Source organism: Arachis hypogaea, chromosome 10, assembly GCF_003086295.3.
Source record: "Arachis hypogaea cultivar Tifrunner chromosome 10, arahy.Tifrunner.gnm2.J5K5, whole genome shotgun sequence".
Classification (NCBI taxonomy): Eukaryota; Viridiplantae; Streptophyta; class Magnoliopsida; order Fabales; family Fabaceae; genus Arachis; species Arachis hypogaea.
The window spans coordinates 69,257,131-69,269,632 of NC_092045.1; the positions used below are offsets into that span (position 1 = coordinate 69,257,131).

Below are 12,502 nucleotides of genomic sequence, written 5' to 3' on the forward strand. Positions count from 1 at the left end.
GTTTATGCCATGGTATTGAACACCAAGTTTTTGGATTCATTACCTAGGATTATTTGATTTGTGAAAAGTATTGATCACAATTTTGCGCTACCAAGTTTTTGGCGCCGTTGCCGGGGATTGTTGAGTTTGGACAACTGACGATTCATCTTGTTGCTTAGATTAGGTTTTTTTTTTCGGAGTTCTTAAAGATGAATTCTAGAGTTTCATGATGACATGTTGAAACCTGGCTGGCTGTGAAGCCATGTCTAATTCCATTGGACCTAGGTTTCAACTTATCATCACAAAAGCTTGTTGATTTCTATCAATCTTGCTTTTGGAGCAGTGATCTGCTAATGCTTGGCTGGCCATTGGCCATGTCTAGTGTTTTAGACCGAAGCTTTCCTTGAAAGCTTGGCTAGCTGTAAAGCCATGTCTAATTCTTGGACCGGAGTCTTAGACTAGCATTGCACTGATTCTTGGAATTCTCATTAAGAATTTTGATACCTTTATTTTCTTTTTCCACTTAATTTTCGAAAAAAGCACAAAAAAAATTTACAAAATCATAAAAACAAAAAAATATTCTATGTTTCTTGTTGAGACACTAGTCTCATGTTAAGTTTGGTGTCAATTGCATGCATTCATTCATGTGTCTTAAGGATCTTCAAATAATTCTTGATGATTTCTTACTCTAATCTTTGAATTCTCTTGACTTGAGTGTTTATGTGTCTCATATGCATTCCCATTAGTGTCAGTAGTATACAAAATGCTAAGTTTGGTGTCCTGCATGCATTGATATTTGATTCTTGTTGCATTTTGATTTTTCCTTATTATTAAAAATCCAAAAATATTTTTAATTTGTGTCTTCTCAAGTCAATAATACAGAGAATTGAAGATTCAGAACATACAGCAGAGGAATTACACAGAAAAAGCTGGGCGTTCAAAACGCCCAGTGAAGAAGGACAGACTGGCGTTTAAACGCCAGCCAGGGTACCTGGTTGGGCGTTTAACGCCCAAAAGGGTAGAGTTTTGGGCGTTAAACGCCAGAATGTGCACCATTCTGGGCGTTTAACGCCAGGATGGCACAAGGGGGAAGATTTTGTTTTTAATGCAGATTTTTTTTTTCAAGTTTTCAAAGTTTTTCAAAATCAAATCTTTTTCAAATCATATCTTTTCAATCAAATCTTTTTCAAAATCAATTTCTTTCTATTTTCAAAAATACTTGCTATCAATTAATGATTTGATTCAACATTTCAAGTATGTTGCCTTTTCTATTGAGAAAGGTTTAATGTTTGAATCATATCTTTTCTTGTTAGCCAAGTCATTAATTTTCAAAATCAAATCTTCTTAAAATGTTTTTCAAATCATATCATCTCAATCACATCTTTTTAAAACTAATCATATCTTCTTAACCACATCTTTTTAAAATAGTTTTCAATCAAATCTTTTTTATTTCTAATTTCAAAATCTTTTTCAAAAATCACTTGATTTCTTGTCCACTTTCATTTTCGAAAATCAATTAGTGTTTTTCTAAAATATTTTCAAAATCTTTCACTCAATTTTCGAAAATTACTTCCCTTCTTCTCACATCCTTCTATTCATGGACTAACACTATTCCTTAATGCAAAATTCGAACTCCATCTTCTTTGATAAGTTCGAATTTTCTACTTCTGTCTTCTACTTTTCTTTTCCTCTGACACCTAAAGGAATCTCTATACTGTGACACAGAGGATTCCACATTTTCTTGTTCCCTTCTCTTTCTTATGAGCAGGAGCAAGGACAAAAACATTCTTGTTGAGGCTGATCCTGAACCTGAAAGGACCTTGAAGAGAAAGCTAAGAGAAGCCAAAGCCAACTCTCTGTAGAGGACCTAACAGAAATCTTCAAAGAAGAAGAACCCATGGCAGCCGAAAATAACAACAATGCAAGGAAGGTGCTGGGTGACTTTACTGCACCTACTCCCGACTTTTATGGGAGAAGCATCTTTATCCTTGCCATCGGAGCAAATAACTTTGAGCTTAAACCTTAATTTGTTTTTCTAATGCAACAGAATTGCAAGTTCCATGGACTTCCATTGGAAGATCCTCATCAGTTTTTAGCTGAATTCTTGCAAATCTGTGACACTGTCAAGACTAATGGGTTTGACCCTGAGGTCTACAGACTTATGCTATTCCCTTTTGCTGTAAGAGACAGAGCTAGGACATGGTTGGACTCTCAACCTAAAGAAAGCCTGGACGCTTGGGAAAAGCTAGTCAATGCCTTCTTGGCAAAGTTCTTTCCACCTCAAAAATTGAGTAAGCTTAGAGTGGAAGTCCAAACCTTCAGACAGAAGGAAGGAGAATCCCTCTATGAAGCTTGGGAAAGATACAAATAATTAATCAGAAAGTGTCCTTCTGATATGCTTTCTGAATGGAGCATCATAGGTATTTTCTATGATGGTCTCTCTGAACTATCCAAAATGTCTTTGGATAGCTCTGCTGGAGGCTCTCTTCATCTGAAGAAGACGCCTACAGAAGCTCAAGAGCTGATTGAAATGGTTGCAAATAACCAATTCATGTACACTTCTGAAAGAAATCCTGTGAACACTGGGACTAGTCAGAAGAAAGGAGTTCTTGAGATTGACACTCTGAATGCCATATTGGCTCAGAACAAAATATTGACTCAACAAGTCAGTATGATTTCTCAAAGTCTGTCTGGAATGCAAAATGCACCAAGCAGTACTAAGGAGGCTTCATCTGAGGAAGAAGCCTATGATCCTGAGAACCCTTCAATGGAAGAGGTGAATTACATGGGAGAATCCTATGGAAACACCTATAATCCCTCATGGAGAAATCATCCAAATTTCTCATGGAAGGATCAACAGAGACCTCAACAAGGTTTCAACAAATAATAATGGTGGAAGAAACAGGTTTAGCAATAGCAAGTCTTTTCCATCATCTTCTCAGCAACAGACAGAGAGTACTAAGCAGAATACCTCTGACTTAGCAACCATGGTCTCCGATCTAATCAAAACCACTCAAAGTTTCATGACTGAAACAAGGTCCTCCATTAGAAATTTGGAGGCACAAGTGGGTCAGCTGAGCAAGAAAATTACTGAACTCCCTCCTAGTACTCTTCCAAGCAATACAGAAGAAAATCCAAAAGGAGAGTGCAAAGCCATCAACATGGCCGAATTTGGAGAGGAGGAAGAGGCAGTGAATGCCACTGAGGAAGACCTCAATGGACGTCCACTGGCCTCCAATGAGTTCCCCAATGAGGAACCATGGGAATCTGAGGCTCAAAATGAGACCATAGAGGTTCCATTGGACTTACTTCTGCCATTCATGAGCTCTGATGAGTATTCTTCCTCTGAAGAGGATGAGTATGTCACTGAAGAGCAAGTTGCTAAATACCTTGGAGCAATCATGAAGTTAAATGACAAGTTATTTGGAAATGAGACTTGGGAGGATGAAGCCCCTTTGCTCACCAAAGAACTGGATAACTTGTCTAGGCAGAAACTGCCTCAGAAGAGACAGGATCCTGGGACGTTTTCAATACCTTGTACCATAGGCACCATGACCTTCAAGAAGGCCTTGTGTGACTTAGGGTCAAGTGTAAACCTCATGCCTCTCTCTGTAGTGGAGAAGTTAAGGATCTTTGAGGTGCAAGCTGCAAAAATCTCACTAGAGATGGCAGACAATTCAAGAAAACAAGCCTATGGCCTTGTAGAGGATGTTCTGGTAAAAGTTGAAGACCATTACATCCCTACTGATTTCATAGTCCTAGAGACTGGGAAGTGCATGGATGAATCCATCATCCTTGGCAGACCCTTCCTAGCCACAGCAAAGGCTGTGATTGATGTTGATAGAGGAGAGTTGATCATTCAAGTGAATGAAGAATCCTTTGTGTTTGAGGCTCAAGGATATCCCTCTGTCACCATGGAGAGTAAGCATGAAGAGCTTCTCTCAAAACAGAGCCAAACAGAGCCCCCACAGTCAAACTCTAAGTTTGGTGTTGGGAGGCCACAACCAAACTCTAAGTTTGGTGTTGAACCCCCACGTTCAAACTCTAAGTTTGGTGTTGGGAGGTTCCAACATGGCTCTGAGCATTTCTGAGGCTCCATGAGAGTCCTCTGTCAAGCTACTGACATTAAAGAAGCGCTTGTTGGGAGGCAACCCAATGTTATATTTTATCTATTTTCTTTTGTTATTTTATATTTTTTGTAGGTTGATGATCATGAGAAGTCACAAAATCAATGAAAAAAAAGCAAAACCAGAATAAAAAGCAGAAAGAAAAACAGCACGCCCTGGAGGAGAGCGTGCTGGCGTTTAAACGCCAGTAAGGCTAGCTGTTGGGCGTTTAACGCCCAGTCTGGCACCATTCTAGGCGTTTAACGCCAGAAAGGGGCACCAGACTGGCGTTAAACGCCAGAAAAGGGCAAGAAGCTGGCGTTAAACGCCAGAAATGGGCACCAGCCCGGCGTTTAACGCCAGAAATGGCTAAAAATGCATTTTTGCAAGCCATTTGGTGCAGGGATGACTTTTCCTTGACACCTCAGGATCTGTGGACCCCACAGGATCCCCACCTACCCCACCACTCTCTCTCTTCTTCTTCACCCATTCTCCAATCACCTCAACACCTCTTTCCCAAAAACCCTTCACCTATCAAATCCCATCTTTCTCTTCACCACTCACATCCATCCTTCATAAAACCCCACCTACCTAACCATTGAAATTCAAACCACTTTCCCTCCCAAACCCACCCTCACATAGCCGAACCATCACCACCCCTCACTCCTATATAAACCCATCTTCACTCCTTCATTTTCACACAACCTAAACACCACTTCTCCCCCTTTTGGCCGAACACAAAGCCATTCCCTTCTTCCTCATTTCTTCTTCTTCTACTCTCTTCTTTCTTCTTTTGCTCGAGGACGAGCAAACCTTTTAAGTTTGGTGTGGTAAAAGCACTGCTTTTTGTTTTTCCATAACCATTTATGGCATCCAAGGCCGGAGAAACCTCTAGAAAGAGGAAAGGGAAGGCAAAAGCTTCCACCTCTGAGTCATGGGAGATGGAGAGATTCATCTCAAGGGTGCATCAAGACCACTTCTATGAAGTTGTGGCCTTGAAGAAGGTGATCCCCGAGGTCCCTTTTTCACTCAAAAAGGGTGAATCTCCAGAGATCCGACATGAGATCCGAAGAAGAGGTTGGGAAGTTCTTACCAACCCCATTCAACAAGTCGAAATCTTAATGGTTCAAGAGTTCTATGCCAATGCATGGATCACCAAGAACCATGATCAAAGTGTGAACCCGGATCCAAAGAATTATCTTACTATGGTTCGGGGGAAATACTTGGATTTTAGTCCGGAAAATGTAAGGTTGGCATTCAACTCGCCCATGATGCAAGGAGATGAACATCCTTACACTAGAAGGGTAAACTTTGATCAAAGGTTGGACCAAGTCCTCACAGTCATATGTGAAGAGGGCGCCCAATGGAAGAGAGATTCAAGAGGGAAGCCGGTTCAATTGAGAAGGCATGACCTCAAACCCGTGGCTAGAGGATGGTTGGAGTTTATCCAACGCTCAATCATTCCCACTAGCAACCGATCCGAAGTTACCATAGACCGGGCTATCATGATTCATAGCATCATGATCGGAGAAGAAATAGAAGTTCATGAGGTTATAGCCCAAGAACTTTATAAGGTGGCGGATAAGTCTTCTACCTTGGCAAGGTTAGCCTTCCCTCATCTCATTTGTCACCTCTGTTATTCGGTTGGGGTTGACATAGAGGGAGACATCCCTATTGATGAGGACAAGCCCATCACTAAGAAGAGGATGGAGCACACAAGAGACCCCACTCATCATGAGATCCCTGAGATGCCTCAAGGGATGCACTTTCCTCCACAAAACTATTGGGAGCAACTAAACACCTCCCTAGGAGAATTGAGTTCCAATATGGGACAACTAAGGGTGGAGCATCAAGAGCACTCCATCATCCTCCATGAAATTAGAGAAGATCAAAGAATCATGAGAGAGGAGCAACAAAGACAAGGAAGAGACATTGAGGAGCTCAAGCACTCCATAGGATCTTCAAGAGGAAGAAAGAGCCGCCATCACTAAGGTGGACCCGTTCCTTAATTTCCTTGTTCTTTATTTTCCTGTTTTTCGAATTTTAGTGCTTATGTTTATCTATGTTTGTGTCTTGTGATCATTAGTGTCTTAGTGTCTATGCCTTAAAGTTATGAATGTCCTATGAATCCATCACCTTTCTTGAATGAAAAATGTTCTTAATTGAAAAAGAGAAGAATTGCATGAATTTTAAATTTTATAACAGTTTAATTATTTTGATGTGGTGGCAATACTTTTGTTTTCTGAAAGTATGCTTAAACAGTGCATATGTCTTTTGAATTTGTGGTTCATGAATGTTGGCTCTTGAAAGAATGATGAAGAAGGAGACATGTTACTGAGGATCTGAAAAATCATAAAAATGATTCTTGAAGCAAGAAAAAAGCAGTGAATACAAAAAAAAAATCGAAAAAAAAGAGAAAAAGAAAAAGAAAGAAAAAGAAAGAAATAAAGTTGTGATCCAAGGCAAAAAGAGTGTGCTTAAGAACCCTGGACACCTCTAATTAGGGATTCTAGCAAAGCTGAGTCACAATCTGAAAAGGTTCACCCAATTATGTGTCTGTGGCATGTATGTATCCGGTGGTAATACTGGAAGACAGAGTGCTTTGGGCCACGGCCAAGACTCAATAAGTAGCTATGTTCAAGAATCATCATACTTTACTAGGAGAATCAATAACACTATCTGGATTCTAAGTTCCTAAAGAAGCCAACCATTCTGAATTTCAAAGCATAGAGTGAGATGCCAAAATTGTTCAGAGGCAAAAAGCTAAAAGCCCCGCTCATCTAATTAATACTGATCTTCATAGATGCTTTTTGGAATTCATTGCATATTCTCTTCTTTTTATCTTATTAGATTTTCAGTTGCTTGAGGACAAGCAACAATTTAAGTTTGGTGTTGTGATGAGCGGATAATTTGTACGCTTTTGGCATTGTTTTTAGTATGTTTTTAGTACGATCTAGTTAGTTTTTAGTATATTTTTATTAGTTTTTAGTTAAAATTCACTTTTCTGGACTTTACTCTGAGTTTGTGTGTTTTTCTGTGATTTCAGGTATTTTCTGGCTGAAATTGAGGGACCTGAGCAAAAATCTGATTCAGAGACTAAAAAGGACTGCAGATGCTGTTGGATTCTGACCTCCCTGTACTCGAAGCGGATTTTCTGGAGCTACAGAAGCCCAATTAGCGCGCTCTCAACGGCGTTGGAAAGTGGACATCCTGGGCTTTTCAGCAATATATGATAGTCTATACTTTGCCCAAGATTTGATGGCCCAAACCGGCGTTCAAAGTCACCCTCAGAATTCCCAGCGTTAAACGCCGGAACTGGCACAAGAATGGGAGTTAAACGCCCAAACTGGCATAAAAGCTGGCGTTTAACTCCAAGAAGAGTCTCTACACGAAAATGCTTCAATGCTCAGCCCAAGCACACACCAAGTGGGCCCGGAAGTGGATTTTTATGTCATTTACTCATCTCTGTACACCCTAGGCTACTAGTTCTCTATATATAGGACCTTTTACTATTGTATTTGGAGCTTTTGATCATGTTTTTATGATTGAACCCTCTTTGGGAGGCTGGCCATTGGCCATGCCTAGACCTTGTTCTTATGTATTTTCAACGGTGGAGTTTCTACACACCATAGATTAAGGTGTGGAGCTCTGATGTACCTCCAGTATTAATGCAATTACTATTGTTCTTCTATTCAATTCCGCTTGTTCTTGTTCCAAGATATCACTTGTTCTTCAACTTGATGAATGTGATAATCCGTGACACTTATCATCATTCTCACCTATGAACGTGTGCCTGACAACCACCTCCGTTCTACCTTAGATTGGGTGAATATCTCTTGGTTTCCTGATACACGATGCATGGTTGATCGCCTGACAACCGAGTGCTCGCCTGACAAACGAGCCAGCCATTCCGTGAGATCAGAGTCTTCGTGGTATAGGCTAGAACTGATGGCGGCATTCAAGAGAATCCGGAAGGTCTAACCTTGTCTGTGGTATTCTGAGTAGGATTCAATGATTGAATGACTGTGACGTGCTTCAAACTCCTGAGGGCGGGGCGTTAGTGACAGACGCAAAAGAATCACTGGATTCTATTCCGGCCTGATCGAGAACCGACAGATGGATAGCCGTGCCGTGACAGGGTGCGTTGAACATTTCCACTGAGAGGATGGGAGGTAGCCACTGACAACGGTGAAACCCTTGCATAAGCTTGCCATGGAAAGGAGTAAGAAGTATTAGATGAAGACAGTAGGAAAGCAGAGAGACGGAAGGGACAAGCATCTTCATCCGCTTATCTGAAATTCCCACCAATGAATTACATAAGTATCTCTATCTTTATCTTTATGTTTTATTCGTATATCACCCATATCCATTTGAGTTTGCCTGACTAAGATTTACAAGGTGACCATAGCTTGCTTCATACCAACAATCTCTGTGGGATTGACCCTTACTCGCGTAAGGTTTATTACTTGGACGACCCAGTACACTTGCTGGTTAGTTGTGCGAAGTTGTGTTTATGCCATGGTATTAAACACCAAGTTTTTGGATTCATTACCGAGGATTATTTGATTTGTGAAAAGTATTGATCACAATTTCGCGCTACCAATGCTTCATAGAGAGTCTCACCATCTTGTTGCCTGAAAGTTTGCACCTCAGCTCTCAGCCTGTTGATTCTTTGAGGAGGGTAAAATCTTGCCAAAAATTTGTTCACCACATCTTCCCAATTTGTTAAGCTCTCCTTTGGGAAGGATTCAAGCCATTTGGATGTCTTTTCCCTGAGTGAAAAAGGGAATAAGAGTAGCCTATAGACATCCAAATGGACTCCATTAGACTTCACAGTGTCACAAATTCTCAGGAAGATGGTTAGATGTTGATTGGGGTCTTCTTGAGCACTTCCTCCAAATGAACAATTATTCTGAATAAGGGTGATGAGCTGGGGTTTTAGTTCAAAATTTTTGGCATGTATGGTGGGCTTTTGAATGCTACTTCCACAGTTTCCTGGATTAGGATTGATATAGGAGCCTAGAACTCTCCTTTCTTGCCCAGCACGGTTTGCATGGCCTTCTCTAGCATGGTTGTGAGCTTCTTCTTCATGATTGTTCTCCAAATTCTCTTCTATATTGGGTTCAAAGTACTCTTCCTCTTCCTCAGCACCAATAATTCTTTTCCCTCTTGCTTCCCTTCTTAGTCTCCAAAGGGTCCTTTCAGGTACTGAATCGAAGGATGTTGAAACTCCTTCTCTTCTCCCTATCATACAACAGACAGATTGTACAACATGAGATAAAATGAAGAAACCATTCTTGTTAGAGTAATTGTTAGTGTGAGTGATGCAAATTATCAAACAGTTAGTGGGTTAGTGAGCAGAATTGTAATCAACAAGGAAAGAAAGAATGAAAAACAAAGAGGGTGCAGGGGATGAGGAAGAAATTAAAATGAACTAAAGGAAATTGACTGAATCAAATAAACAAATAACAAAACAGAAAAAAAATACTCAATCTAGTGATCTTCAAACTTAATCATTGTTGATTCAAAATCAATCCCCGGCAACGGCGCCATAAAATTGATGCATGAAAACTTGTCTCTCAACAAATTTTCCTTCGGCAAGTATACCGAATTGTCGTCAAGTAATAACTCACAAAAGAGTGAGGTCGAATCCCACAATGATTGATTGGTCAAGCAACTTTAGTTAGAAGAATATGCTAGTTGAGCTAAACAGAATTTAGATTGGGAACTTGCAGAAATTTAAATGACTGGAAGTAAATAACAGAAATTAAAGTGCAGAATCTTAAATGGGGATTTGGGGTAATGAGCATGAAAATAAATGGCAGAAAGTAAAGAGAATGGGTAAGATCAGAAATGGAAAAATCATTGGGTTCAGAAGATGTTGCATTCTCCGGATCAAGTTCGTTCTCATCTCTTCCTCAATCAATGCATTCATTGATCTCCTTGGCAATCTTAAGTGATTGGATCCCAATTCCTTGGCAATCCAATCTCTCTAATCTTGAACAATTACCCAATTCCTTGATTTAATTGCTCATGGGAAGAGATGAAGTGTGGTCACTAATTATACCACATGTATTTCCAAATCAAAGTGTTGGGAGGATTACATGTCACTATATCCGCCCAAACCCCAATTTGGTCCAACATGAGAAAGCATTTCTAGCATGATCTCCTCATCCCTTTTCCAAGGCTCAAAGGAGATCCAACTATAGAGAGTTTCTTTTCCAAGATAACTAACCAATTGAATTACGATCGAAAGCTTTCCAGTAAGATCAAGAGAAACGAAAAAAGAAGAAGAATGAAAACTATAATTGATCCATCAAATTACAACAGAGCTCCCTAACCCAATGAAAGGGGTTTAGTTATTCATAGCTCTAGAAATAAAAAATAGCAGAAAAGAAGAATCCATGCTAAAGGTGCAGAAAAGTAAATATACAGAGAGTAGTTCCCAAAAGTGCCAAGCTTCTATATGGTTCAAAACTACTCCTATATATACTACTCCTCTTGATCTTCTAGTGAGTTCTTCAAATCTTGGATGTGGGCGCTGGATCTTGAGTTGAAGCAATTCTCATCTTTAGTGGGCCCAGCTTGCATAGAAATATGAATTAGGCTTGGGCATTTAGTGAGATTAACGTTGAGTGCCATTGTGGGTTCGAGAACGTTAGTGGCATTCACTTTTTCCACTAACGTTCCACCCTCATGTACCCACGTTAACTCCAACGTTAGTGGTCTTAACGTGACCACTAACGTTGCCTTCTCAATTTTTGGCCAACGTTATTGGGACTCACTTTTCCCAATAACGTTGGCTTATGCCCCTTCGCGAACGTTATTGGGAATCGCTTTTCCTATTAATGTTGCTTGGTGCCTTTTGTTCCTACGTTAGAGTTCACGTTAGTGTAGCTAACGTGACTCTTAATGTGGGTGTGTCTTACCTTCGAGAACTTTAGTGACACTCACCTTTGTCACTAACGCTCCAAATGCCCAAATTCTCTATGTTAGAACTCACGTTAACTAAGTTAACATGGCTCTTAACATAGTAGTGATGCCATCTTCCAACGTTAGTGACAAAAGTGAGTGTCACTAACGTTGGCTCCTTGATCTCAACTCCACGTTAACTTTTCACGTTAATGGTCTTAACATGAAAGTTAACGTAGACAATGCTAGTTGGTCCAACATTAGTGACAAAAGTAAGTGTCACTAATGTTGGCTTTTGTTTTCCTCTTCCACGTTAGAGTTCACGTTAACTACGTTAACGTGACTCTTAACGTGGATCATTGCCAAGTTTTCCAACGTTAGTGGTGTTCACTTTTACCACTAACGTTGGAGAAAACGTTATTAGTGTTCACGTTTTCTCTTAACGTTAGAGTTCTCTTTTGCTTCTACGTTAACTACCACGTTAACTTAGTTAACGTGGCAAGTAACGTAAGCTATGGATGACTTTGCAAGCGTTATTGGTGAACACTTTTCTCATTAACATTGCAACCATTTTACCATTCCACGTTAGTGTTTACGTTAACTAGGTTAACGTGAATACTAACGTGGTTCTTCCTTGCTTCCTTTGCCCTGAAATCAAGCAATTAAAGTGCATCAAAGGTCTAGCCAAAGTCATGAGATTATGCATCATCAATTTATCATGCAATTCTAGCAAAATTCTCATGAAATCATGCAAAGTTCACAATAGTTGCTTGAATCAAGGTGTAAGTGTAATTTCATCCAAAACTTGCCTTATTCACTAAGAAAATGCATAAAACTACCCTAAAACAGTAAAGAAAAGGTCAGTGAAACTGGCCTAGATGCCCTGGCATCACAATTCACATCTGTAGAACACCCACAAGCCAACGGATAGGCAGAAGCTGCCAATAAAGTCATATTGGTTGGGTTAAAACAAAGGCTACAGGACGCAAAGGGAGCTTGGACCGAGGAACTCCCACAAGTCCTGTGGGCATATCGGACAACCCCACATTCAACCATAGGAGAATCACCCTTGCGACTTGCTTATGGAATGGAGGCAATGATTCCAGTGGAAATAGAAGAAGGATCTCCCAGAATGATCCTCTATAATGAAGAGGCCAACTCCCATTCTGGCAGCTCAGAATTACAGCAATGAACACATTCTGATCCTTCCACCTTGTATTGCCACATTTGTTGAGCCACAAATTGCACAAAGACATTGGGAATTCCTACAGAGACAGCCATGACAGGTTAATCTTTCTTGGGTAGTTGAGTTCTACTCCAATTTCCACCTGCTGACCCTGCAGTCTGTTTATGTCCGTCAGAAGTAAATCCCCATTACAGAAGAGGCCATTCAGCGAGCCTTAGATCTTCCCCCTGCTCCAGAAGGACTGGACGCTTTTCAAGAAGTCGCACTCAAGCACCAGGCGTACAAATTTGACTGGGACACTGTTCTCAGAGTTATCGCA

General features: G+C 40.3%; 1 non-coding gene across 1 annotated transcript; it reads right to left on the reverse strand.

Moving 5' to 3' along the window:
* Positions 1 to 2,272: 2,272 nt before the first annotated feature.
* On the reverse strand, positions 2,273 to 2,380 carry LOC112719136 (small nucleolar RNA R71). Its single transcript, XR_003161451.1, has one exon. It is a non-coding gene; the product is annotated as a small nucleolar RNA R71 (small nucleolar RNA).
* Positions 2,381 to 12,502: the final 10,122 nt, after the last annotated feature.